Source organism: Protopterus annectens, chromosome 10.part0, assembly GCF_019279795.1.
Source record: "Protopterus annectens isolate FY-2018-M chromosome 10.part0, PAN1.0, whole genome shotgun sequence".
Taxonomy (NCBI): Eukaryota; Metazoa; Chordata; order Ceratodontiformes; family Protopteridae; genus Protopterus; species Protopterus annectens.
Window position 1 is genome coordinate 982,615,505 of NC_056744.1, and position 27,398 is coordinate 982,642,902.

The 27,398-nt window shown below is 37.4% G+C and overlaps 1 long non-coding RNA gene across 1 annotated transcript in view; it reads right to left on the bottom strand.

The window, feature by feature from the left end:
- The window catches only part of LOC122813431, a 164,258-nt gene extending 137,752 nt beyond the window's left edge, over window positions 1–26,506 (bottom strand). Inside the window, exon 1 of the long non-coding RNA XR_006366682.1 lies at window positions 25,961–26,506. This is a non-coding gene — a long non-coding RNA (uncharacterized LOC122813431). The remainder of the gene's footprint in view (window positions 1–25,960) is intronic.
- Between the last annotated feature and the right edge of the window lie 892 nt (window positions 26,507–27,398).

The window sequence follows — 27,398 nt, forward strand, 5'->3', positions numbered from 1 at the left end:
CTAACTCTTGGCAAAACTGCAATCCAAACTGTAGCTTGCTACAGATCCCCCACCATGCCCCAGGATTCCCACTCCTCTTTTCTTGATGTACTGGAAAATATTAGGGTTCAACCAAACACCCTAATAATGGGCGCCTTCAACTACTCATGTACCAACTCCTTAGCGCAACGCATTCTGGAATTCATAAACTCCAATGCCCTAGATCAACTTATCAACACCCCCACCAGGGGCAACAATATCCTAGACCTAGTCATTACCAACATGAGTGACTGGTGTTCCACATGAAGTCAACTCCTTGTTGGTCTGATCCGACCATAAGCTAATCACCCTTGATATCCACATCCCACCCCACCCCCCATTAAGGAAACCACAGTAAAAAATTTCTCCAAAGCCAACTTCATGCTTCTTAAGACAGAAGTAGTGAACTTCATGACACCCATGCAAATGGACAATACAGTTACAACTGCTGAATCCTACACAAATGCACTCTATAAGCACTTGCATGAGTGCATGGATCGTGCTATCCCAAACATAACGAAGACGCTATCCTCCAAAAAAAGGAAGCCAATCTGTTGGTCCCCTGACATAAACAAACTGTACAACAGAAGGAAGAAACTGTTGCAAAAGAGAGTAAAATCCCATGAGTGGAGGAGCTCCCTGGTCAGCCTCAGTAAGAAGCTGAGATCCCTTATAAGATCCTCCATAGCTAGCTACGAAAATAAAAATTGCCACTAATTCCAAGGACAACCACAAAGCATTCTATAGCTATGTCAAGAATCTCAATGGCAACACCTAGATCTGCTCTGAGTTACAGCACAAAGGCACGAAAATTACAGAACCAACTGATCTTGCCAACATCCTGGCAGATAGGTTCAGTACTAACTTTACCCCCCTCCCCCACCCCCTAAAGGGCCCATATCTATACAGGAAGAATGCAGAGTCCCTGTAATCACAACTACGCAGGTGAAAGCTGCACTCTCTAAAGCCAAAAACACAGCATCCATGGGACCGGACAACATCCCAGGCTGCGTTTTACACGAACTTCAGAATTAACTGGCTCCCCACTTAAGCACCATGTTCAATAATAGCCTCGCACCAGGCTTTGTGCCCACTGAATGGCGCACAGAAACAGTTATCCCACTCCACAAAAGGGGAGCCACCACTGATCCCGGGAACTATAGACCTATTAGACTGACGAGCCTGGTCTGCAAAGCCATGGAACGTATCATCATGGAACTCATAAACAAAGACACTGGTAACCTCCACACTCTGGATCCCACCCAGTTCGGGTTTGTGAAAGGCAGATCATGCCTCCTGAACCTGATCGACTTCTTTGAGGCAGTCACCAAAGGCATACATGAGGGTAAGGTGGCTCACACAGCCTATCATGACCTCGCCAAGGCATTCGACACCATCCCCCATTATGGAATTATGGCTAAACTCAATAAACTAGGCATAAATCCCTATGTCACAAGATGGGTTGCCAACTGGCTCACTGACAGGACCCATACTGTAAAAGTTGCAGACTCCAAATCTGACCCCAGTGACAAGTGGAGTACCACAGGGTTCTGTCCTGGGACCGCTCCTGTTTGGTATCTACTTCTCTGAAGTACAGGCTAACACAGAAGGCCTCTGGCTGACAAAGTTCGCAGATGACTGCAAACTAGGAGCCATAGTCAAGTGCCCAAATGATGTGAACATCCTACAGAAGGGCCTCTGAGACAGATGCCTGGTGTCAGAGCCATGGCCTCAAGCTCAATGCCAAAAAGTGCAGTGTCATCCCCTTTGGTAAAAACTCTGTACCCATGAACTACCACATAGGCAGCAATCTACTTAACACCGAATGCGTGATAAGAGACCTTGGGACCCAGGTGGACAGTAGTCTATCCTTTGATGGTCACATCGCCACAATAGTCAGGAAGTCCTTCTACATGGCACACCTCATCATAAAGGGGTTCTCATCCAGGGAAAAAAAAAAAAAAAAAAAAGAGGTCATCGTTCCCCTCTACTCGACACTCATTAGACCCACTATAGAGTACAATGCCCCTTTTGGAATGTACCTCACAAGACATCTGCAGCAGATGGAAAGGCCACAGAAGTACCTCACAAAGAGGATTACTGGACTCAAACAAATGCCCTACACTGACCGCCTCAAAAAACTCCAGCTTTACTCCGTAGCATATTGCCTACTCAGAGGTGATCTCTGCCTAACATATAAAGCTATGTCAAACCCAGAGCTGTTGGACATGCTACACCTAATGAAATCCCAATCCCTCCGAGCTACACGCTCTAGGGACCTAAACCTTCTCACCACAATAAACAGGACATGCTGGAGGGATAGATTCCTATCCCAGAGACTTCCCATACTCTGGAACAGGCTACCCATCTATGTCAAGCAAAGTTCTTCATTAGCACTCTTCAAGAAAAATCTTGATGAGTGGATGGGAAATAGGAAATACACCCCAGGGATCACTTCTGTGTCTCTGCTCAACAGTGGCACAGGAAAATAACTTTTTTGGGTGGCGTAAGCCAGGGAACCTTGATGGCTAGGCTTGCATAGGCCCTTGGGCCGATAGCCTAGTACCTACCTATGAACAAACTGAAATATTTATGGAAGACAATTATGCTAAGATATAGGTTGTAATGCCCGTGCCCTGGCCCAGCAATCAAGAAGCCTCAATCCTCACCACTAACACCAGTGAGGGGTGTCTCATATAGGTGGAAAGGATAACAAATACACGAAGTAAAGTGCAATTCCCTTAAGAGCACACAGAGATCACAGTCAGTCCCGGGGCTGGTCACTCCCTTGCTCTCCAGGTCCCCAGCAAGACTCCCCACTGACACAGCTATAGGGTCCAGATCTCAGCCTAGTGGGCAAGCTAAAACCTCCAGTACCCTCTCTGTTCAATCTGTGCTTCGTGTCCCTGCCCAAGTAGCTGACACAAACACTTTGAGAAAAGGTTATACAACAACTAATATTTATTCAGCTACTCAAAGGCCCTTAAAAGGGTGTCCAATTATTACTGTGCAAGATTATTATCCAATTGGTAGTATAGCCCAGGGCTAAAACTATTAGAGTGGCTTTGTACAATTTTACCAAAGGCATGCGCAAGTACTCTAAAGAGCTTAAATTATCTCTACAAAAACAGCCACAGTTGAAAAGGTTTAAAAATATTTAACAAGTGGTCAAAACATAAGACAATACTTTTTACTACACAGTGCTAGTCAAAAGTTCAGATATCACAGAGAAATACTTAAAATAATTCAGTAGTACAGTTCTGACATCACGGAAAAACAGTCTAATATTTCTAGTTTCTAACTATTTCCAAGAGAAAATACAAGTCTAAGATAAACTTGCATATAGAGCAAGACAGTGCTGGTGAGTTGGATGGTCAAGACAAAAATGCTTAATGCTCTCGGATTCTCTGTGCTTTTAAAATCACATTCCTGGTTCACATTACATCATTCTTCACACTTCCCTGGGTTCCCAGGCTAACAAACTACATTTACATTCTTCACCTCTGGGCAGAAACCAGAACAATAAAGAACATTTATGCATGCAAATTCTGGCCATTAACTCTTACCTTAAACAATAGGCAGGATGACTCACTCTAGACTCACTGGCACCGAGTTTTAACATCAAAGAGTCGCAACATGCTTTACTTGGTCAGTAGGGTGCACTGTTACATTTTTTCCAGTTCCACATGTAACACTATTTTTACCATTGAAGACACAAGCCTGTGGTTTACATCAATATTTACAAATGACAGAATTATAATTCTATTGGGCTAGGCTGGCAGCCTTCACATAGGTAAATAAGGCTCAACAACTAGCAGTTAAGACAGGAGATGAGATAAAAAGTTATGTATAATCAATCTTCAGGAAAGTCTCCAGAAAGACCTGGTACTCTTGTAGAAGTTTTAAAGTTAGGAGGGAAAAGAATGATAAAGAGAAGAAGGGCATTCTTGACTTCCATCTGGTGTATGATTTGATGGTTGCCAACCAATAGTTCAGCAAGACAATCACAAGATCCCATGTGTGTGGCTAACATGCAATACAGGTAGACCTGCTTCTAGTAAGAAAAAGGCACTGGGGTAGAATCAAGGATTGCAGTCACCCCACACTGTAAAAAGACTGTGGCCACAACTAGCAGCAAGAAGTAATCAGAGAAGGATCCAAGATCAAAAGACCTAGGCTGAAGACCTGGAAATTAATAGGAGCAAAAACACAAGAGATCCAGGAAATACTCAGGGCTCTAATACCTCAAAAAGAAGAGGAAACAGGTGGCAGTGAAGAATAGCAGCAGCTTATCTAAACAGCGTGTGTGCAAGGTATGGAAATAGGTACATAAGGAAAAGTTGGTGGTGGAATGCAGAAGTCTGGAAGTTATCAAAAATCGGAGGAGTGCAGGGAAAAAAATTGAGACACACAAAAGATGGAACAGGCTAAAAAGGAATACTAGTTGGATAACAAGGTGGCTAAATGAGCAGTTGCAATAGCAAAGAACAAGGCAGAGGCTCTCCACTAACTTCTGGAAAAATGACTTGCCATACAGCGCAAGCATTAGGTTGAAATGCAAAAAAAAGAACAACAAAAAGGGATGCCAGCAACAACATGATCACCAGTCCACGGGACAAAGACAAAAGGAAGGAATCCCGCAAGCAGCTTCTGAATAAGTAATCCCCTCACAACCACAAAAGTTGTAATGCCCCAGACACAGCCTACAATGAAAGAACAGCACACCCTAGAAGTAAGAATAGTACTAAAGCAAGTGAAGTCAGGGAAAGCAGCAGAGCCAGGTGAGGTCACAGCAGATAAAGATGTTGATGAATTAGGATAGAAATGCTCCCCCAAGTTTACTCAAAGCAGTATGGTGAGAAAGGAATATCCAAGTCACTGAAGAATAAACATTCTAGTACCCCTTTTACAACAACAAAGGCACACACACACCTGTGGGCAATATAGAAGCATCAAATATCTGTCACACTACATGAAATTGCTGGACAGGATGATTAATAAACAAATACGCAGAGAGTAAAGAAGGAGATTAGTAGTTCAGATTCAGATTATAATGCATTACAACAGACACCAATGTTTGCAGTGAGACACAGTGGAGTTGAAGCTAGGCAGGAGGACAGAGTCCAACTGGGCATTCCTATACTTGAAGGCATATGACAAAGGTCTCAAGAAAGCTGATTTGGTGACCTAGAATTTTCTCTGATAGCGGTTTCCTCATTTACATAGATATAACACTATATTATTGTAAATGGTCAAATTTAGTGGCTTTGGAATATAACGATTTTACTTGGTTGTCCTAAAAATGGTGCTGACTTGAAAATGCAATTTCTTTGTTTTATGATAATTAATCTTTTGCTAATAGTATGGTTTATATTTTGTGTATTCAGACTTTGTCAAGAAGTTATAACTTGGTAACGTAAGACAGTTTTATGAGATGACTCATCTGAATAATGAGTTGTTTGTTATCTATGTCATGCAAATAAATAATCTTGGTTGGGTTTCGGATAACACATATATATCTCTGCAACTTTACTGTTCAAGGAGCTCACTGTGTGACATGTCAGTCTTAATTAAAAAGACACATTAGATGGGGGTGGGTCATCTGCACTACAGGCAAATAATTGGTTTTAAAAGGAGGTTCAACAGTAATGGGGTAATTCATACCTCTCTGTCTCTTAGTGGGGGAAATCTGGACAAAGCCAAGGATAAGTGGGGAGGAATGAGGGCCTTCAGATGGGACAGATCTTGAGTTTTTTTGTTTGTGTCTTTCAGCTTTTCCCAGTTAGGGGTCGCCACAGCGGAACTCCGGTCCGCTAATGATTGGCAGTTGATTTTTATATACTGGCTTGCCAGGCCTGATGCACAACCTTCAACGAAGGTACACCCATTCACGGATGTCTCCACGCAGAAGACGCTCTAGCTGAGAATCGAACTGGACAGAGTCTTACTGTGAGGCGACAATGCTACCGCAGCACCACCACCGCAGTTTTATACTCTTAAAATTTGCTAGTATAATGGGATTGGTGTTGGCAGGCATTTGGTGAGGAATATGAATTCTGAAACTCAATCTTGTACCATTGCTTAGTTACTTTAATCTTTTGCGATCAGTTAGTAATGGATACATTTTATGAAGAATATGTCAAAATATGAAGCAAATGTTTGGACATCCTGCAATAATCTTGTATTTGTCTTATTTTCAATTCTTGCTATCAAGCTCTTTACTAACAGGTTATATAACTCCTTTGTGTTGTTTTTCATTTACTTACTTTAATCAGTTGTTTCCCTTAGTGACATAAGGATCTGTCAGTTACTTACTGATCGAAAATGCTTCAGCTCATTCTTAACATTCCATACAATACAGTGCTGAAGGAATAAATGCGTCAACACTGCCAGATAAAAAAAAATGTTTTATCAAATATGTTGAGTGTTTACTACACACTAAGAAGTTACACCAGCCTTGTGTAATATTTTAGTTACAACATTTTATGTTGTAATCAGAATTCTTTTAACTTTTCATATCACATATGTTAAGTATAAAAAGGTTTTTAGAGCAGACTTAAGTTATTTATTCCTTACTTCTAAATTATACTTCTCATTCTTTTGATTTATTGTATAGTTTCATACCCTATTGCAATTTCTTCACAAATTAATCTCTTTTGTTATATACACATATTGGTTTACTCATCTCACCTACCAAATATATATATATATATATATATATATATATATATATATATATATATATATATATATATATGTGTGTATACACACACACATTATATATATATATATATATATATATATATATATATAAAATCTTTTCATATACATAACTAAACCGCTTCATTACTTTTAACTAGTTGCATATCTTCTTTTTTGTGAATATATTTATTTTAATTTGAGTTCCTCTATACTATGTAATTCTAACAACTTTACGACAGACAAGATGCTTTTTAGTTGGTTATTTTAATTTCACGGTTTATATTTAAATGTTACAGACAATATGTATTTATCTTGGTCAGTTTGATTGCATTTTGCATAGTAAATACCTGTTCAATATGTTCATCCTAATAATATGATTATAGCATTAGTAAGGTTTATTTTCCGAAGGTGAATATTTCTAGACACAGTTAATTTCATTACATGTGTTTTAGATATCAATGTTACACTGAATATTTTACATCAGTATCATCAAATGATGCACTTTCTTTATTCAACAGATAGGATTGTCTCAAACTCATATCAGGTTAGACTGCATGTTATTTTTTGAAATTATCTGGCTGGGAAGATAAGGTAGATAGCTTCTTCCTCTTTCTATAATCATATACAAGAGAATTAATATAAAATGATTTCTGTATATATTTTGGCAGTTTACATTGTTTATGTAAATATGGCAGTTTTTGAGTAAATATAATTCTGAATTTCATAGTCTTAGATGCATAGAAATATATTAGAAGAAGTTTTGTTTATATAGATATTCCCTATGGTTTAACTATGTTTGAAGGTTTTTAGACACACAGTCTAGTTAACTCTATAATATTCCTTTAGATACTATGACTCAATTTGGATTATAAGAACTATACCTGGTCTTTTCTTTTTTGTATTGTAATTATACTAAATCTTTCATATCAAATGAATTATTTGGAAAACTGATACTATGTGCTTAATAAAAAACTATATGCTAGTTTTGTTTTCAATTACACAATCTATTTCTTAGTGGAGTCTGTGTGTACTGTTGTTACAGCTTAGGGTTTTGATCTCAGTGACTTAGGTCATTGAGATTAGGACATTGAGATTACGAGTTTCTAACTCCAGGCGGGGGAGCTTTATTGTGTTTTTTTAAATTTAGAACATGTAATCATTTTCTCAAGAAAAAGTTTTTTGACATCCAGTGCAGTTTACATGAAAGAATATATTGTCTATGGAATGTTTACCTCCCACAATGATTTCAGATTTACTATGTTTAATTTAAACAAAATCTTTTTTGAAGTTAGATTTTTATACGTTATATATATTGATAAATTATCAGTATATCTTACACTCGTAATATAACATGATCACATTGAAAGGTTTGTCTCAACATAAATGGTTTGAACAATCCTTATAAAAGTAATATATTTAAATATATAGCCCTCCATAAACCTAATTTAATATTTTTACAAGAAACCCATTTAACAAAAGATGCTATTAAATTTCTCAATACAAAACAAATATACAATTATTGTAAGCTCAGAATGTATAAAGAAGAAAAGAGGTATAGCAATCTTGTGGAATAAAGCATCCCCTCCACCCAGAATTATTAAAACATACCAAGACAATAAAAGTATACTTTGTATGGCTATTGTAAAAATGGGTAAGAAGTTGTGCGCAATAAGTATTGGCTCCCTGGAATTGGTACCAATACTATTAGACAAATCCTAAATCAAATAATATCCTTTTCTCAGGGTCATATTATTATGACAGGGGACTTCAATTGTATCCTAGACCTAAAAGATACAACCACTTTAGGTAAAAGAAAAATTACACCTCAAGCTAAACAATTACTAAAATTCTTAGACAAAGATATTTTTGATTTTCTAGACCATAACTCTTTATTATATGCATTCTATTCTAATAGATTACTTTCTACACAGATAATTCATGATTTAGTTAACAGTAAAATTATATCATGCCCAATTTCTGATCATGATACCATTTTATTCAAAATTAATATTAACAATACTCCTAGTGTTCAAATTAAAAGAAGTCCGGCCTACATTACACAACTTGAAGATTTTCAATCATTTTTTAAAAGAAGAGATACAAAATTTTACACATATAAACTCAGTTTCTGACACCCATGATGTATTTATTTGGGATGCTTTAAAAGCATACTTATATGGACAAATTAGCATATGGTATTACAATAAGATGAACATTTGGGATAAAGACATGAGATTATACAGCATACATTGGACTTACTACATATTAAAAATAAATACAATCTCACTTCCAAAAATATAAGAGATGAGATACATAAATTAAATGAAGAATATAGATCTAGTCTCCATCATAAGATGATAAATCTAGAAAAATACAAATTTCTTGCATATTCGGTAAATCCTAAATACCTATTTAATCTTAAGAATAAGACCAAGAGATTAAACATAATTATATTAAAGAAATACATTCTGCAAGGAAAAATGTTCATAGTATTCAAGATACAATAGAAGAATTTAGAAATCATTTTCATGAAATCAATCTAAACAAATAACATTTTTATTATTTTCAGATTATTCAATAAAAATCTATACAATAGACAACAAACTGAAGTTATTTATTTTATTAATTAATTAATTTATTATTTATTTACATTTGTTGACTGGGAGAGTCCGACTGGACACAGGTCCGTTTTCAGCGAAGGCCCAGGGAGAAAAGCTCCACATTATTATTTGCATTATACAGTTAAAAAAAAAACAAACAAACATAGCATTTAAATATAGACATTAGTCCAGTTAAGGACGCAAGACAAGAAGAAAACAGATGTAAAACAGCTGTAGAGCATAGTACAATTTTAAAATATGGCAACATATACTAAACATGGTTAAAATGTAGTTGAGATTCATCAGTGAACAATTGATACAAACTGTTTTTGAGTTACATAACAGCCATTAGCAGTTGTTGCTACAAGAAGTTAGTATTATGTGGTAGGTAGCTGGGAACATGAGTAGCCAAGCTTGCTAAGAGTAGGTTATTGATAGGGGGCTGAGAGAGGTAGTGGGTGGGGGGAGTGAATGGTATTAGAGGGGAGTTGCAAGGGCATATCTGGCAAGTTTTGAAGTGTGATTTTAGTAAGGATTTAAAGGGGATGCAAGAAGTTAGAGGTAATTGAGGATGGGAGGGAATTCCAGAGTTTGGCTATAGTGCAGGAGAATAATAATTCTCCAGCAGAGTTAACGGCTCTTGTGACCTGTAGGAGGTTTTTGTGGCTGGATCTTAGTGGTCTCGTGGTTATGTAGGGTTGGAGTAGATTCTGGAGGGATGGGACTTTTAGTAGTTGGTTTATTAGTTTGTGGGCGAGTGTGAGTTGGTACCATTGAAGAAGGTGGGGGAGCTCTAGCCAGCCCAGCTCTGCTACTGAGAGAGACAGTGGTGAGTACGGTAAGAAGCCCCTGTGGTGAATTTGGCTATCTTGTTGTAGCAGGTTTCGAGCTTATTTAGATCACACTGTCTGAGGTTAGTAAATATTGGAGAGGCGTAGAGTGGGGTAGAGATAAGATGAGAGTTTGCTACCGAAATTTCAGCTGCTTTGGTAAGTAGTTGCTGATTTCTATATAATGCTCCTAGTTTTTTGTGCACTTTTTTAATGGTCATGGAAATGTGAATGTCAAAGTTCAGTTTATTGTCTATTTCTACTCCTAGTAATTTGGTGTGTTCTGCAGGATGGATGGTGGTGGTGTCTTTTGCTGTGATGTTAAAGTGAGAGCTGTCTAGGGTAAGTTTGGTGGGATGGAAGATTAGTAATTTTGTTTTGTTTGGGTTGAGTATTAGTTGGGCATCGGATAACCAAGTTTCAATACAAGAAAATGCTTCCTGTGTGACTTTTTGCAGTTCTGGTAGGGAGTGGGCTGTGCAGATGATGGTAGAGTCATCTGTGTATTGTATGAGTGTGCCATGTGTTGTGGCTGAGGCTAGATTATTGTTGAAAATAGATAAGAGTAGGGGTCCCAGGATGGACCCTTGGGGAACTCCTATGGAGACAGGTAGTTGGGGGTATAGGTTGTCCTGCCAAACAACTGCTTGTTGGCGGTCAGATAGGTAACTCTGAAACCAGGTGACTGGTTGAGAGAAGGATAGGTTATTGAGAAGAGAGAGGAGTTGTTTGCGTGGGACCATTTCGAAAGCTTTACAGAGGTCTAGGAAGGTAGCTGAGGAGAGATAACCTGCATTTTTATTTTGTAGGATAGTGTTAGTGTTAGAGAAAGGAAGAAAGGTGGTGGTGGTGCTATGGTTAGGTTGGAAACCCGTGTTGTGTGTTGGAGAGGAGGTTGTTAGCAAGGAGGTGATATGAGACTTGAGAATTAATGCATCTCTCTAGTATTTTGGAGAGTGGCGAGAGAATAGCTATGGGGCGGTAATTGGTTAGATCTGTGGAGGGGCCTCCTTTGTGTACGGGAATTATGTCAGAGACTTTCCATAGTGTAAGAACATAACTTTGACAGAGATCTGTTAATCAAGAGTGATACGGGGTAGGCTAGAGCGTCAGCTGCAAGTTGAATGTATTCACCTGGGAGGTTGTCTGCTGCTAATCTGGTGGTTTTAAGTTTAGTTAGTAGTAGTTTTATTTTGGAGGTAGGAACAGGAGAGAAAGAGAAGCTAGTTGGGAGATTGTTAGTTCTAGTTGATGGTGTGGGTTTATGGGGGGGGGTTGTGTTGTCTAGCTAGTGATAGTACGGTTTGTGTGAAGTGATTGTTGAAAGGAGGTAGCAATATTTTTGGAGGAGTAAGTTAAGTTAGGAGTGGGTGTACTTACTTTACCTGGGTGGAGGATGGAGTTTATTGTGGACCAGAATTGTTTGGGGTTATGTTGGGAGGAGGTAAGGGCAGACTGGAAGTATTGGATTTTGTCCTGTTTTAGAAGCTTTTTGGTTCTACTGCATAGTTCTAGGAATGTTTGCCTAATAGAGGGGGTTTTGGTTTTGCGCCAGTTGTCCCATGCTTTATCCCCGTTTTCTATTTCAGACTTCGTGTTTTTTTGTAGCCATAGGGATTGTTGGGCTCTAGTTCGGGAATGTCTTATGGGGGCATGGTAATTAAGGATGCTTAGGAATGTTTTATTAAAGTAGTCAACTGCGTCATCTACTTGGAGGTATTTTAGAGGTTGCCAGTTGCATAGTCTTTTAGGGATGAGCTGAATGAGAGAGGGTTGAAGTTAGTTTTTTTTGCATATTTGACGGTAGATGATGGGTTTTGCTTTATAAAGGTGTTTTCTTAGTAAGAAGGTTGGAGAGTGATCACTGAGGATGTCAGATATGCAGCCTGCTATATATGACTGGGGGCTCTTCTTGACTAGTATCCAATCATGGGTAGTGTGTTTGTTGGAGTTATTTATCCTAGTAGGTGACTGGACTAGTTGGGTGAAGCCATGAAGACTTACATGATGGGTTGCTACAGCAGGATTGCCAGTCAGTGCTGAAGTCTCCAAGAATTAAAGTTTCTTGGGGTAGGTGGTGGATAGTCCAGCTGAGGAGGTTTTCAAGTGGAGGGATGTTGTGGCCAGGTGGGAAGTAGCAACCTATTATATTTAGGGTTTTATTTTGGTTTATTTTAAGGTTGGCATATATTATTTCTTCCTTACCTATTTGGGGAGCTGCTAACTTTAACATCTGGATGTCTAGATGCTGCTTAAATATTATAGCTATACCACCTCCTTTTTTGTTTAGTCGGTCTACTCTTAGTGTATTGTAACCAGCAGGTATATTGTAACCAGCAGGGAGGATTTGCTCATTAATAATGTGTGGTTTTAACCATGTTTCTGTAAGGATCACTACATCAGGGATGTAGAAGTCTATGGTGGCATGGAATTCAAGCACCTTGTTGCATATACTTCTAATATTTAGGCTTATCAGAAGGAGGTTGGTTGGCTTTCTATTGGCTGTGATTTGGGAGATGTGGTTTGTAGTCGGATTATGAGGGGAGGGGTTGGAGATAGAGGGACCAGGATTAGGATGGATGTCTCCACTGAGTGCTAGGTTGGATATGGATGAGATTATTAGTTTTATCAAGTTATTGATAACCAAATTTCTTTAACTGACATACAAAATCAAATTAATAAACTTAAATTTAATAAAGCACCAGGTAATGATGGAATTATTCCAGAAATTTACACAATTATGCCCAAAATGGCCATCTCCTTACTACATAATGTATATAATGCTGCCCAGAATAATATATCTATACCCCCATCATGGAAATGTACATTTATATCCCCTATCCTTAAATCAAAGACCCAAAATTCTGTTCCTCTTATAGACCAATATCTTTATTGAATATTGATAAGATGTTTATGAATATTTTTTTTCCAAAAGTTTAAAGAGATTCTTACCCCAATTAATAGATGAAGACCAGACAGGATTTGTGTCTAATAGAAGTACTTTGGATAACATAAAACGAACTCTAGCTATTACTGATTTTTCCCAAAGAAAAAAGTCTTGACATAAATGCTGCATTTGATTCAATAAATTGGAATTATTTATTAGTTTGGAATGCCTAAATTTCTCATATAATTTTATTAATCTACTAAAAAATTTATATGAAGGAACCTTAGCATATATCAAAATAGGATCTTATATTTCAAATAAAATTCCAATCATAAAAAGGTACCAAACAAGGTTGCCCGCTTCTCTTCTTTGTGGTTTACTCTGATTATGGAACCTTGGGCAAATGAAATAAAAAACTAGTATATAGGAGGTCTGGAGTTAGATAAAGATATAAAATGGTTAAGATCCAATTGTTTGCAGATGATATACTTACCACAAAAGGGAATGAACCTTCAAATGTGTCATTATTTGATTCAATTAAAATCTTTCAGACGATGTCTGGTCATTTAATGATAATAAACTAAAGTTTTACCCATATACTATAATAGCAATAAAAAAAACCTAAAGAAAATACTCAGTGTACTCCTAATATAGATCATTTTATTTACCTTGGAATTATACTTGCTAAAGATATTAAATCAATAATACACCTAAATTACAATAAATGCTTACAAAGTATTCAAGACTTATTTTCAAAATGGAACACTATTTTATTCAATGTGGAAGAAAGACTAACAATGACAATTTTACACATTATACAATATATTCAAATTTTACACTCAAAAAAAGTTTATCAATAAATTAAAATTAAATTCCATGATTCTAAGATTATTTTGGTCTCAAAAAAAAAAAAAAAAAAAAAAAAAAAAAAACTAGAGTTACAATTAAACACACTAATAACTGGAATAGCATTTCCAGATCTAGATCTTTACTCGATTTCCTCTATAATAATAATCACACAACTTTTAGATATCACATTCTGCAAAATGGAAATTTTTCTGGGAATTAGCAGCTATGCAGTTTATTAAGAGACCTTCAACATATCAATTAGAATACATAAATAGCCCCATTTTATGGATATTAAAAGATTATTTTCATACCCACATTCCCATACATACTATTATAATTAATTTTAGGAATTTTGTATATAAACATCTCAAATACAAAGATTCTTTTTTCTTGTTGTTCCCTATAGCATTCACACAAGAGACTTTTTTAACCTCAGATTCTAACAAGATTAAACTTATTCAAAAATAAGGAGCTTAAATTCTGGTTTCAATTAACATCTGAAGACAAGACCAAATCAGTTGACTACATCTTACAGGAATATGGATTTGATAATTCCACATGGCTAGATATACAGTCTCTTTTAATATATTTAGATAATTAATACCAACTAACAATAAATTCGACTCCAAGATCTTATTTCAAAATTTTAAATCAATTTTACTACATTCAGGTAGTCTCGCCTTTATATACAAGAAACACTCTTGTTGTCCACATAACTACTGGAATTACTATAATTCAATTAATAATCTCCCAAGTGAGCAAGACAAAGTTAATATGTTATAATCAGCCGGGAGAACATCATATTCCCTGAAGTGGAAAAAATATATACGTGGCTATTTATGAACAGATCATTTTACACACCTCAATTAATGAATAGAATTAACAAAAAAAATTGTAATAGATGTAAATCCAATATAGACATCAACTGGGCTCATATGTTTTTTGACTGTCCTGATTTAATCACATTCTGGAAGAACGTAAATGATTTATCACAAGCACTTTTTTCAGATAACTTCAAACAAATCTCTGGTTATATTTAATACACCCATTCCTCAGTGTTAGAAAAATAAAATACTGATTTCTTTGGTCCATACTAGCAGTGGTTAGAAAGACAATAAATGACAATCATCTGATGGTTCGAAGTTCAGGAAATATTGGCAAAATTAGTGCAGACTATGTGCAAGAATCCAACGACAACTACAAAGCGGTGTTCGGATTCACACTGGGGTTCACCAGGGTTTGGCTCAGAGCTCCCCGTTATTCAGACTAGTGATGGACTACATTAGTAAACAGGCTAGAGAGAACATATCAACAGAGCTACAGGATATAGGTGAAGTGGCATCACAAAGACTCTGAAAAGGAACTTGAGTTTTACATTCCATTCCCCTAACATTTTTGCTGAAGGCACATGAGGAAATAGATTACAGAGAAGACAGTTGTCATGCTAGCAAATGGGCGGGGATCAGAAGCTGAAAATTCAGAAAGAAGAGAAAAACAAACAGTGAAACAGGTTTACAGCTTCAAGTATCCAAGAAGGGAAGCCTCAATGAAGGGGTCAAATCTAGAATCAGAAGACCTGCAGACGAATGGCACAGAGCGTCAGGGGAAGAGTGGGACACAAAAATACCAAAAAAGCTGAAATATAAGGTCAACAAAACAATGGTGAAAACAGTACTACTGTATGGTACTGAACCATCAAGAATGAAGGCAGAGCAGCTCAGAAAGCTAAAGGTGATGAAGATGAAGTGTCTGAGATAGGTGGGAGGATGCACACAGTAGGACAAACAAATGATGGCATCAGAGCAAAAGGTAAAGTTGCTCTAATCATGAAGAAGGTCAAAAAGAAGAATTTATGGTGTTTCAGGCACTTCTGAAGAAAGGCACAAGACAATTCTGTGAATAAAATATGGGAGAGACAGTTAAAAGGAAAGAGGGAAAGGGAACTTCCAGCAAACAGATGGATGAACTGCATGATAGACCACCTGCAACAGTCATACATAACTGTTGAAAAAAAGCAGTAGAGTGGTACTGAATTGACAGAAATTATGACAGTTGATGCAACATCCGACCTCCCTGTAGAAAATGGGGTAAAGACCTTGATGAGGAGGAGGAAAGTTCCTGAACTAAGGTAAGATCACTTATGACCTTCTGTTTATTTAGAAGCACTGAGTAGTGTGTACAGTCAAAAGCCTTTGTGAAGTCTACGAAGAATGCCCCAGAAAATATGTCTTTGTCCAAATTAAGCAAGATTTCATCAGTAAGGGTCCATTGGATGGTCATGACACTCTTATGATCTCAGAACCATTTTTTTAAATGAAGAAAAGGGGTAGTGCTAGATGTAAGATAGTATGGTGTGGATAACTTATTCAAGAATTTTCCCTAGGGTGAAAAGTACTGAAATAGGTTTGATTTCCAAAAGGTTTGGTATGGTATATTTTAGTTTGGCAGAGGTCATGTGTGTGTGAGTGAGGAACTCTTTACACAGATGAGTGAACCGATATTCAAGGTTGTCAAAGTCTGGTACACAATTAATAGGTATGTGGCTAAGCTGAGCTTTTATGTCTTTGGTGCTTAAAGTAAAAACATGGTAAGAATAGGGGTGGAAGTGGGTAATTGGGGGTATGTGGGAACAGCAGTGCAGATTCTGGGTAGGGTGCTAAATTCCTTCAGGAAGCAAGTTTAGATTTACAACACTGGAGGCAACTAGGGTTGCCACCTTTTCAAATGCCCAAAGTGGGACTTTTTTCAGAAATGTGAGATTCTGCAGGATAAAACTTACATACGGCCAGTGCAAAGGACAGAACTTCACTTTTTTGCCAAAATAAAAGCTTATTTTTGAGCATTTGAGTTGCTTATGCTATTTCATATAGTATTTGTGTGTCCCGGATACAAAATAACTGTTTATATGCAACTATTAATGAAAACTTTAAGAAATATATTTTGTCTTAAAAATCTCAGGATGTCTGCCATTTTTTAGTTTTTTCGCAGGACACAATTGCCCAAAGTGGGACTGTCCCTCGCAAAGAGGGACAGGTGGTAACCCTAGAGGCAACTGGTAAAGTACTATTCTTGGTTTTACGACCTGGCTGCGATAGGTGGAAGGACGCTGCTGATCTCACTGCAGAATTGCTTAGGTTTGTGCAGGAAGCACAACTGTAGAGTTTTGAGCAAGTTGTTTCCTCCTGTGTACTGCTCATTTGGTAAGATTCCACAGGGTGGTGAAAGTGCTCAGGATTCTGTGGCGGGCTTTTGTTTCAGTTTCTGTCTGGCTTAATTTCTTAGGTGTAAGAGATAACAGAAAAGTTATTTTGTCAACCAGGTGTTCTTAAACCGTTTTTATTGGAGAAAAAGAATGCCTATATATATATATATATATATATATATATATATATATATTTGTTTGGGTCTTAAATGGCGAGTAAGGGGCCAAATTAATGTTAGGAGTCTGACAGATGATTTAATAGAAAATTAGTGAAATGTGAAAATGATGGAGCAGTGGTAAAACTGCAAACTGCACAAGGATTGAAAAATTACTGTTATTAGTAAGGAGGAGGGATACAAAATTAATGAAGCTAAAACAAAAGCAATAACAGTAAATTATGTACCCACACATGAACTGGTTCAGCAATATCCATATTTATTGGGACATGATAAAACTGAAATATTTAGGAGTATGGATTAAAAAGGACTCTGGTATGGCAGCTAAGGAGACATGGGGGGAGACTAAACAAAAGATAATACAAAAACTAGGAAACTGAAAACTCTGTTATATAGAGATGGATAGCAAGATACAAGCAATTAAAATGCTTTTAGTCTCTATATCTATACACAGCTCAGGCATATTTTTATCAACCAAAAGAGAAATTGTGGATAGCAATTAAAAAACAGCTGAAGGATTTTATCTGGGAGGGGAAGACAGCAAGATTCAAGTGGGTTAAGCCGATTCTTCCAATAGAACAAGGTGGTTTGGGAATACCCGGTTTGAAGGGGTATTTCAGAGCTACACAGTTAAGGCTCCTAAACACAGAAGCAGAAACCTAGAATTCAAAGTGGAAAGTGATGAACAAACAAGGGGGGGTCAAGAAATAAAAGAGACTGGGATTTGGGATGCACACATTTAAGGAGAATAACACTAATCACACAGAATATTACATTCATAACATAGCAGAAAGTATTCTAAGAACTAACCCAACACTGGAATGGAGAAAGGAAATTCTGAAAATATGAATGACTGGAATTAGGGATACAGACAATAGGCAAGAGAGGGCTGGAATTTATTGAACAAAGTTGGGAAAGAACAAAGGTATTGGGAGCAAATAACTAGAGAGGGAAAAGGTAATAAAATGTGAAGATGCCAAGAAGTTATTTGGACTTCAGGTTAGAGAGATTCCCTACACTCTGATATCAATCCTTGTTAGGGAAAGAAAAGAAAGAAATAGGAGGATTGTAAATGAAAGACCAGCACTCAAGACTTTTTAGCAGAATCTAGAATAGAAACTACTTTAAAAAGAATACTTAATAGAGCATATAAAATGCTGCACAATAACTATAAGAATTCAGAGAATGTTAGAAAGGATTGGAAAGAGACCGGATAAGCAACTCACAAAGAAACATTGGGGGGATATATGTTTGCCTCCCAAAATCTAGTAGATTTATGATTTTTGCTTGGAAATCTTGGAAGATATTTTTATACCCCAAGTAGAATCCAGACTTCATCAGATAGACAGCAAATGTTGGAGGTGTGATGGGGAAGAAATAGGTAAATTAGGAACATATTTTCTGGGAGTGTAATTAGTTGGCAGACTTTAAAAGATTCCCTGCAGACAGGTCTATCGTAAATACTGGGTGCGCAAATTGGTGTAACCCGGGTAATGATTTTTCTGAGCTATGACACAATCAGAAATGCCTGGGCATAGTTAAGGCCTTTTTGAGTATGATTATGATGGCTGCCAAAAAAGCAATAACTGGAAAACAGAAATCAAAATCTAATCTAACTGTACTGCTAACACAACTGCAATTCGGATCTTCAGAAAAGGGTATAAGCAAATTACAAAGGAAAAATGGGAATTGTGGGAACAATACATACAGGGGAGGAATGAGGTTTAAAAGAAGGCAGGCTCTGAATACGCTATGAAATGTTTAACTGACAATGATTAGGTAGATAAGTGATATATTGTTTGTGTCTTTCGGCTTTTCCCAGTTAGGGGTCGCCACAGCAGAACTCCGTTCCGCTAATGATTAGCGGTAGATTTTTACGTACTGGCTTGCCGGGCCTAACGCACAACCTTCAACGAAGGAACGCAGAAGACGTTCTGAGAATCGATCGGGCAACGTCTAACTGTGAGGCAATAACACTACCGCAGCACCCCCACCGCAGTTTAATGTTTGCAAATAAAATTACATCAATATGGTTTGTATAATGCTTGCAAATGGGATTACGTCAATCTGGTTTGTTTTCATTTATATAAATTATGATAATTAACACTTATGACATAGACAAAGATGTTTCTTGTTTAAAAAAATATAGATAAGGAGATGTTTGGGAAGTAAAGGCAAGTTTGAGTTACTTGGAATACTTGCAGGGGTGAAAGAACTATCCTGAGTTGTCTGAAGGTGATGTGTAATGGGGCATAAAAAAAAAAGAGGAGAAACAGTGTTAAAAGTAGCATGCTGAAAGCTGTTGACAATGTGGATAATGTGTTTTATGAAGTCTGTGCAGGAGTGGTGAACGGCTGACTAGTGCCTATGATTAAGTTAGTTATATTAATTATGTTGGTGCATCTAATACAAGGGAAGTTCATGTGGATGGCTTGAATAAGGTTACACTGGATAGTTCTTGGGGGTGAGAAAAGAACAAAGTGGCAAGAGCTTACACACTAGCAGGGCCAATCAGCCCGTGCATTCACAGTGTAGAAAAGGTGCGACAAACTGCCAAAGAGAAAAGCTGCAAATCTATAATGTTTTAAAGCACACATCGAATGAAAACAAATGTAAATCTTTTATATGCAGCCCTAGCCACACCATGGGATTTAATGATCTAATTCTCGAACATGTGGTAGCTGTGGATCTAACATACTTTCTTCTAGGATCTAGGTACTAAACAGAATACTGTTATTCATTCCTTTGTGAATAGAAGATTTTCCTATTTATGTAAAAGGTTAAAAGGACAACTAATGTTTACAAAGGAAACCCCCTTCAAAATCTGCGAGTTAAGTTACATCAGAAAACCTGCAAAATAAAAAACTCACTTATTTGAGGCAGTGTCCGACAGAACAAAGTACACAATGGCTCCGATGCCTTATGAAGTTAAAATGTGCGTTTTTTTCCCCCCTAAAGATGGAGAAAGTTCTGCTTCCTTACTACGAGCTTCTGATACAGTAGAAGGAGCTGATTACTGCATTAAGGATGAACACTGGATAAAATGTCAGCAGTCTGTTAGCAAAAGGAGGAAATGGGGAACTTGTCAATCCTTCAAAGATTTACCTTTATTTTTATGATAGACCAAGACCCCAGTCTAAGTTTTCAGGTTTAAGTGCATGTGCACACACACTCTGCAGCTGTCTCCATGGTACACATATCACTGATCTCAGCATACACGCTGTAGATTGAAGTTTTTTTCTTACGGTAGTAATGGTAGTTTTTCTTAAGTGTTTCTTTTAATCAATGGAAATGAAATTATGCACCCTCCTTCGCTCTTTGTAAGACATAAATGGTATAAATGGTCACTGAAGCATCACAACAAACACTTTTAACTTATTAACTCCTGTGAAAAAAAGGTACATGTTGGTCTGAAAATTTGAGTAACCAAAAAAAAAAAAATATGCTGGTCCAATAAAACATAACATGTCTGCATTTATGTTTTTGCTGTAACAAACAGTGGCCAATACTGAAAAACATTAATGATCAGGTGTAGTTGTAACTGTTAATTAGCCTGGTTCCTTTGTGCACAGGAATGGAACCTTGACTACCACCCAGATGACTGTGGGTTCAGTTAGTAGCCCTGACGCCAAAGGAGCAAAACTGGGAGGGGGATGGAGCGAAACGGCATGTCTTCACTAGACTGTTTTGGGAAGGTACAGAGGGTTGCAAACACTTGTGGGCACATATAACTGGTGTGTTTACCTTGGTGGAGACTGGGAAAATTAACCTTGTACATCTATAACATTTTACTTGCTGCTTTTACTGACCACAAAAATCCAACTGGACTGAGAACCCCTTTTCAGAGGAGGCCTTTGAAGAAAAACTCCACAAGCAGTAGAGAGAAAGTAACATACATACACAGTGTGTGATTAATCATCTGAACATGCAATAAATGACAAAAAAATAATTTGAGCATGCAATAAATGCGAAAACAATGAATTGTTTGAGCATACAACAGTGAGATAACAAAAATAATGACAATACACATGTGAAATCAACATGTGAACATTGTTGAATCAGGATATAGGCAATAGAGCGATATGAAAAAAATCACTCATGCAAACCAGAATTAGGGTTTATACTCAACAGTATTTTATAAACAGCAGGAAAATGGTGAAGTGCACTTTCATAACAATAAAATCTGGAGTATGAAGTAGTATTTGTGCACAAGCAGATGTAAAAGTATAGCAGAACATAGAAGATGAATAATCAAGTAAACATTTAAGAGCAGAACCGGACAGTGCAAGTGCAGAGGGACTACAGATGTGGTGCATGAACAAAATCATAAGCCATTTAGGCATTGTATCGATAGCTGCATAAAGGACTTCAGGTTATGTCTGCCTGAGTGACAGAGGAATGGAATTCCATACTTCAGAGAGATGAGAAGAATGCAGTGAGTTGCCTGCAGTAATGGGTGCAGTAAGAATTTCGCAGTAGAGGGAACAGCCCCAAATGGGGAGTATAGCTATACAATATTTTTAGTGTTTGGCATTTTCAGGTTGGGAAAAAAAAAAAAAAAAAAAATCAAAAATCAGACTGTGAACAGTTTTCAGTTGTGTGAATATTAGATAAAATAGATTTTGAATCGCCTCACTGTTTTAGTTCCATGCAGTGATAGGATCCAAGACAAACAGGATCATAGGAGGTTACTAGGCTAACGGCTCTGGGATCCTTAAAAGCCTAGCGAAGAGTTTATCCCCAAAAAGAAACCTCAGTCGGTACCTACTGCCCCCATCAATGAGGGACACAGGTGGAACCCCCTGGGACAAATTTGTGGTTTCCCATCCACTCATCAAGGCTGCGCTTTAAGAGGGTCAGCGACATGCCCTGTTTTACATGTATGGGAAGTCTTATTACAGAGACTGGCTACAACTATTTTGCTGTAGCATGGTTATTTGGGTAGCTTGCAGGTTGACAGAGACAGGAGTAACATATGGGAGGGTAACAGTACAGTAGAGACAGTTTATCTAGGATGATCAGTCAAGCAAGGTTTATCTCAATGTAAGGAGCCAAGTTTTTCTGCAAGTCTTGCTGAAAGCATGCTTTATGTGGTGGTCAAATTTCGTTACATCTATTACAACACCTAGGAGCTCGTTATGGTTACATGTCCAACTTTGGCGTAATCAGAAAAAGCAATGGTTAAGAGAGGTCTGCCATTAGAACACTGTTTAGGTGTGGACAGAAAATGTTTGGTCTTAAGGTTTAATATTAATTAAGACTTATGGAACCATGTTTCAATAAAGATGGATTCTTGCGCTTTGGGTTGAAGTTGTCATTTTTTGGTAGTGTAGATAAATATAGGATCACCAGCATAATGAATAATGGTGGAATGTTCACTTCCAATATGTAGATCATTTATAAAAAATACTGAAAAGCAAGGGACCAATGACAGACCCTTGAGGCATATGTACACAGAGAAGTGGAGAGATGCAATTTTCCCCCATTCTACAGCCTGAAGTCTATCACAAGGTAGCTGCTGAACCAGATGAAAGATGAGTGTTGAAGTTCTAGGGAGGACAATTTGTAGAGTAGTTTTTTGGTAAGATTCTGTGTCAAAAGCTTTTAACAAATCAAGGAAAAAAAGTGTTGCCATCATGTTCCCTGCACTCCTGTTGCTGTTGATGTTGGCAGCAAAGAAGAACAGAGCTGTTAACAGTGCTGTGGTATGACCACAAACATTGTGAGAAGCTTAGTAACTTATTTGGAAATGCATTTATAAGTGACAGTAGCTCGTATTACACAATTCAATTTTCTGCCAATTTCTCAATTAGCTTAGCTCGTTTTCAAACCTCATAGACCTCCCAACCTTCAATAAACAAGTTTAAATGGATCTAGTTGGAGAAATGAAGTGTGTGTAGAGAGATGCACACTCTTACAACACCTTTTGGCAACCTAAAGCAAAAGCAGGTTTTGGTATGTTTTGGGATCACTCCAGATGTTGATATACCTTTAAACTATCTGAACAAATGTAGTACAACTCACCCACTAAATCACTCTTCATTCCTAGACAACCTCTTTGCCCTTATTTCCATACTCCTCCACAAACCTCTTTCTTACTTTCCCCTCCAACTTCAATTTTACTTCAGCCTGAAAAAATATTATGACTGGAAAAAAAAAAAAAAAAGTGTTAAAAACTGTTAAGCCTCATAATATATTTGTTATTTGGTGATCCAGTTCGGCATGACTTTTCAATGAACTGTGACATACATCTTTACAAAATTTGTATGATGCATCCTTTAGCTCTTGGTCTTCCTTAAAGCAGCTGCTTATTTTTCAACTGTGATCCATGAACTTTGGTTAAAATAAAGTGACTCACAAAAAAAGTATACAAACAAGAGTGACCAATTCAAACATATATAACAGAATGTGGGTTTTGATCAAAAAGAAAGATGCACAGCTCAATGCGTCAATGTCTCTGTGCACCAGAAAGGTTGCAAAGCCCAAATAAAGAGGTCCCTCAATAAGAACCAATTTCAATCTGACCTTAAAAAATCTTCAAGACACATACTACAATCATCTACCACTCTGTCTGCAAAACAGATGCATCTTTTTCTTAAAATTTGTATTTTTCTCATTAACAAGTTTTGCATGAAAACTAGGACTTGTTCCTTAGGATTTCTTGAGGAACATGTCACATCTATCTCCACGGTTGCACATATTCATTTTTTTGTTTTGTTTGGTCTCTGGTGAGTAGCACTATTTTGTTACCATTCGCTAAACCACCTCTGTCTTGTTTAAATCTTTGTAAAGAAGATGAAATTTCCAACTGCACATAACTGTGTATAAAGACGGTTACAATTGCAAATCGAATTGATAACATATCTCATCCTACAAATCAAAGTATCCCATTAACCTTCATTTGATGCTTTTCCACACTATTTGCTTATCATTTACTTCATACAGAGCTACATCCAAGTTCTGCTTTCACTGTTGCTGCCTTTAATTTACTTATTTACTTGTTTATTTGTTAACAATGGTAAAGCCCTGATCATATGGACATTATACAGCCCCAGCCCAAAGAACACTATTTGGTTAAGTGACTTTCTCAGTCACACAGTTATACAAAAGCATGCTGAGGAAATAATGAATTACTGCTTCTGGTCAACGCTTTAATAGTTCAAGTCTATCTAAATGTCAGCTTATTATTTTATCTACATAAAGGTATATAGAAACATTTGAAAGCATCACATATAAACATTACTAAACCAGCAACTACAACATAGTATTCATCACTTTTTGTTTTGTTTCCATTTTAAATTTACTTGTCAACTTGACAAGAAAATATGCACAACTTAGATGCGAGTAAACAAAGGGGAGTGCAGAAGAAACACTATACTTCAGCAGAATCCAAGGGAGCAACATCTTTTAGTAAACAAACATTTAACAAGAAGTCACCAAAGAACACATAACAGAAAACAGCTTTGTGATATCCCCCCAAGAGATAAAGCTGAATGGGATAAGTCCTCCTGATAACATGGAAAATAAAAAAAGTAACTCACGTGGATAGACAAAACACCAACAGAAGAAGAGACAGTGGAGATGTACTTTAATCACCAGGTGCAAAATAAAATTAGCGGGGCCAAATGCCCTGTATACAAGTAGTAGTATTTTTCTATATCACTACTCTGTCAAACACACACACAGTCTACTGCCATGGTAATTTTTAGGCTGTTATATACAAGATCACAGCAGCAAACTTAGGCAAGTAGCAATAATACATACAGGAAACATGCATCAAGAAATAAATACAGACAATATGGTCTGACTTTGCCAAGTGCAGAATAACATACTAACTGAAGAACATTTGTCTGGCATGAACTATGGTCTGTACATTAACACTAATTATATGAGGTAAAGCACTCATTCACATAGACCTTTTCTTAGAGTCAGCCCAGGACCACAGTTATGTTACTTAAAGTCGCACAGTAAGCAAATAAATATGGGAATATATTCATTCACTAATGGGTTGTTCCACAGGGGCTTATTTCATGTTCAGCCTGGAAAACAGAAGAACCAAAACAACTGCATATCAACTAAACAAACATTTACATGAATCAACAAGGATAGAACTACAAGAAGTAAGCCACAAAATAAATTAAAAAGAAAAAAAAAAGAAAGAAACCAGCCACATGTTCAATTAATAGCACAGTATTTTTACGGCATGTATTGGTAGTTTAGTTTAGGCACGAAGATTCATACAATCCACTGTGCACAAACCAACTGGCGCACACATCTCGAAAATTTAGTCTCAGAAGTACCTCAAAAGTAAGTAAAGTCACACTTTCTTAAAACTGTTGAAGTCAACGTTTCTAAAAAGCGAATTAAAACATACACTTACAGATGTGAGAATGACAGACAAGCTTCCACAGGTGTTCATAATACAAGCCAATTGTCTTATGAAATACAAATAAGACAACATGTATTTCACTCTTCCTCCCTGACGGGTATTAAAATTAAAACTTAGCCATGTCTGAATTAAAAAGTGTGGGTAGGTACTTAGCTATTTATCCAAGCAGCTCACCATATAACTGCACCGAAACTCCATACAATCTGGACGCAAATATTGTTAAAAACATAACTAATATATCAACAAATATGTCAACCAACCAAACAACCCCTAAAGTGTACTTGTAAAAATATCAAGCAACTGTTACCTTAGAGCTACAGGTCCATTATTGTCAACATCCACTGCTTCTCCCACAGTGTGACAGCAAACTGCGTCCCTTGGTTCACATAAGAGGCCGTTTGGTTCTGTGTCAAGCAGCCAAATAAGGCATACTGCCTGTTGGGATGATTGCTTAAATTAGCCAAAAGAATAAGATCCAGTAAAGCCCTTTTTAGCAAGATGCAAAACTACTTTAATGTCAGCTGTACTTTCCTCCACGTCCGAAACCCTCTAGGAAAAAACAACCCATCAGTCTGCTCCCCTGCCCGGTACTACAACACAACATACTCCATCCACTTGACAGCCGGTACTGAAGCCTATGTACTTCATTACAGAAACGTCCTGAATTGTTTCCAAAAAGCCAACTGATCTGTCCCAGTCTCCAGCTACACCACTCAGCTTCTGTACTTCAACGTCAAATTGCATTAGGGCTCCCATAAGAAAAAGGGAACTTTACATTGTATGAATACACTAAACGCCATTACGTAACAACCAGCCAGTTCCTTCAGGGGCGCGAGGAACGGCGGGATAGGTGAAGCAGAGCAAGTCTCATTTTAAGCATCGCGAGAATAACCACGTATAAAAATATAGTTTGCATTATCTATCAAAATTTGGTTTCTGGGGCGGGGCAAGTGCGGCTTATTTAATTCCTTCCATAAGCAACGGATATTGATGTCCAGTAGATTTGCCTAGAGGGTAATTATCATATTAAGGAGGCAGGGTCAGGGCCGGAACTGGTAGAGCATTTAGGTGTAGGCATTAACGAACAACTTAGGAGAGATGAGTAAAGGGGTAGGATTGGTTCTTCGCATTATACCTTTTTTTCTTCCCGGCTCCTCCTATTAACTTCGATACCGGACTTTGGACTAAACTAAATTTGTGCTTGTTTGGATGCCCATGGATCGGTCTTGTGTGTTGACAGGGCCATATTACGGACACTATATATTTGCATTAGATTTTTTTTAGGAAGAATGCTACATGGTTATAATGCTGGATTGGTTAGGATGTTCTGGGCTCTGTATATTAAGATTATGATATATTAACTTGTTGCTTCATGTTGATTACTTAACCTGTGTAGTAACTGAGTAGACTGCACTCCTGCCTAAGTCTGAAGACACGAACAACTAGGTCAATGATGTCTCTTACTTTAATAAACAAATAATAATTCATTGACCTTTAGTTACCATTGATTCGTTACAGAGTAATTTATTTTACTATAACAAATGAGCAGTTTACTTTGCGTAGCTCAGCTGATCCCCACGTGTATTCGTCATTCAGGGGAGGCGCAAGGCTCTTGTCACTTTTCGATTGGTTACTCACGAAGGCACAGGCTTTGGTTTATGTGTGACGGTCGGTGTGGGTATTGTTTAGAGAAAATCGAGCACCCGCTCGAAGTAGTTGAACTAACGTTCCGCCTATCTTGGTAG